A 2500-nucleotide genomic window follows, 5' to 3' on the forward strand; every position below is an offset into this window, starting at 1 on the left:
GGCTTTCGTATAGCAGGGACGGTGCTGCCTCTCGCTTCGCTCGCTGTCCGCCGCTCGCCGCTCCCTCGCGCAGCCAAAAATGGCCAGTTTTGTCCCGTTTTTGGGCCGTTTTGGCCAGTTTTTGGCCTGTTCTTGCGTCGCGCGGTGACCGTCGTGAGCGGAGCAAAATGTCAGCCATCTCAGCACCCTGGAACCCCCCGGGTGGCACAGGGCTGGATGGGGCTTTCGTATAGCAGGGACGGTGCTGCCTCTCGCTTCGCTCGCTGTCCGCCGCTCGCCGCTCGCTCGCGCAGCCAAAAATGGCCAGTTTTGGCCCGTTTTTGGGCCGTTTTGGCCAGTTTTTGGCCTGTTCTTGCGTCGCGCGGTGACCGTCGTGAGCGGAGCAAAATGTCAGCCATCTCAGCACCCTGGAACCCCCCGGGTGGCACAGGGCTGGATGGGGCTTTCGTATAGCAGGGACGGTGCTGCCTCTCGCTTCGCTCGCTGTTCGCCGCTCGCCGCTCGCTCGCGCAGCCAAAAATGGCCAGTTTTGGCCCGTTTTGGCCAGTTTTTGGCCTGTTTTTGCGTTGCGCGGTGACCATCTTGAGCGGAGCAAAATGTCAGCCATCTCAGCACCCTGGAACCCCCCGGGTGGCACAGGGCTGGATGGGGCTTTCGTATAGCAGGGACGGTGATGCCTCTCGCTTCGCTCGCTGTCCGCCGCTCGCTGCTCGCTCGCGCAGCCAAAAATGGCCAGTTTTGGCCCGTTTTTGGGCCGTTTTGGCCTGTTTTTGGGCTGTTCTTGCGTCGCGCGGTGACCGTCGTGAGCGGAGCAAAATGTCAGCCATCTCAGCACCCTGGAACCCCCCGGGTGGCACAGGGCTGGATGGGGCTTTCGTATAGCAGGGACGGTGCTGCCTCTCGCTTCGCTCGCTGTCCGCCGCTCGCCGCTCGCTCGCGCAGCCAAAAATGGCCAGTTTTGTCCCGTTTTTGGGCCGTTTTGGCCTGTTTTTGGGCTGTTCTTGCGTCGCGCGGTGACCGTCGTGAGCGGAGCAAAATGTCAGCCATCTCAGCACCCTGGAACCCCCCGGGTGGCACAGGGCTGGATGGGGCTTTCGTATAGCAGGGACGGTGCTGCCTCTCGCTTCGCTCGCTGTCCGCCGCTCGCCGCTCGCTCGCGCAGCCAAAAATGGCCAGTTTTGGCCCGTTTTTGGGCCGTTTTGGCCAGTTTTTGGCCTGTTCTTGCGTCGCGCGGTGACCGTCGTGAGCGGAGCAAAATGTCAGCCATCTCAGCACCCTGGAACCCCCCGGGTGGCACAGGGCTGGATGGGGCTTTCGTATAGCAGGGACGGTGCTGCCTCTCGCTTCGCTCGCTGTTCGCCGCTCGCCGCTCGCTCGCGCAGCCAAAAATGGCCAGTTTTGGCCCGTTTTGGCCAGTTTTTGGCCTGTTTTTGCGTTGCGCGGTGACCATCTTGAGCGGAGCAAAATGTCAGCCATCTCAGCACCCTGGAACCCCCCGGGTGGCACAGGGCTGGATGGGGCTTTCGTATAGCAGGGACGGTGATGCCTCTCGCTTCGCTCGCTGTCCGCCGCTCGCTGCTCGCTCACGCAGCCAAAAATGGCCAGTTTTGGCCCGTTTTTGGGCCGTTTTGGCCTGTTTTTGGCCTGTTCTTGCGTCGCGCGGTGACCGTCGTGAGCGGAGCAAAATGTCAGCCATCTCAGCACCCTGGAACCCCCCGGGTGGCACAGGGCTGGATGGGGCTTTCGTATAGCAGGGACGGTGCTGCCTCTCGCTTAGCTCGCTGTCCGCCGCTCGCCGCTCGCTCGCGCAGCCAAAAATGGCCAGTTTTGTCCCGTTTTTGGGCCGTTTTGGCCTGTTTTTGGGCTGTTCTTGCGTCGCGCGGTGACCGTCGTGAGCGGAGCAAAATGTCAGCCATCTCAGCACCCTGGAACCCCCCGGGTGGCACAGGGCTGGATGGGGCTTTCGTATAGCAGGGATGGTGCTGCCTCTCGCTTCGCTCGTTGTCCGCCGCTCGCCGCTCGCTCGCGCAGCCAAAAATGGCCAGTTTTGGCCCGTTTTTGGGCCGTTTTGGCCAGTTTTTGGCCTGTTCTTGCGTCGCGCGGTGACCGTCGTGAGCGGAGCAAAATGTCAGCCATCTCAGCACCCTGGAACCCCCCGGGTGGCACAGGGCTGGATGGGGCTTTCGTATAGCAGGGACGGTGCTGCCTCTCGCTTCGCTCGCTGTCCGCCGCTCGCCGCTCGCTCGCGCAGCCAAAAATGGCCAGTTTTGGCCCGTTTTGGCCAGTTTTTGGCCTGTTTTTGCGTTGCGCGGTGACCATCTTGAGCGGAGCAAAATGTCAGCCATCTCAGCACCCTGGAACCCCCCGGGTGGCACAGGGCTGGATGGGGCTTTCGTATAGCAGGGACGGTGATGCCTCTCGCTTCGCTCGCTGTCCGCCGCTCGCTGCTCGCTCGCGCAGCCAAAAATGGCCAGTTTTGGCCCGTTTTTGGGCCGTTTTG

The sequence above is a fragment of the Musa acuminata genome, unplaced genomic scaffold, assembly GCF_036884655.1.
Source record: "Musa acuminata AAA Group cultivar baxijiao unplaced genomic scaffold, Cavendish_Baxijiao_AAA HiC_scaffold_235, whole genome shotgun sequence".
NCBI classification, from domain to species: Eukaryota; Viridiplantae; Streptophyta; class Magnoliopsida; order Zingiberales; family Musaceae; genus Musa; species Musa acuminata.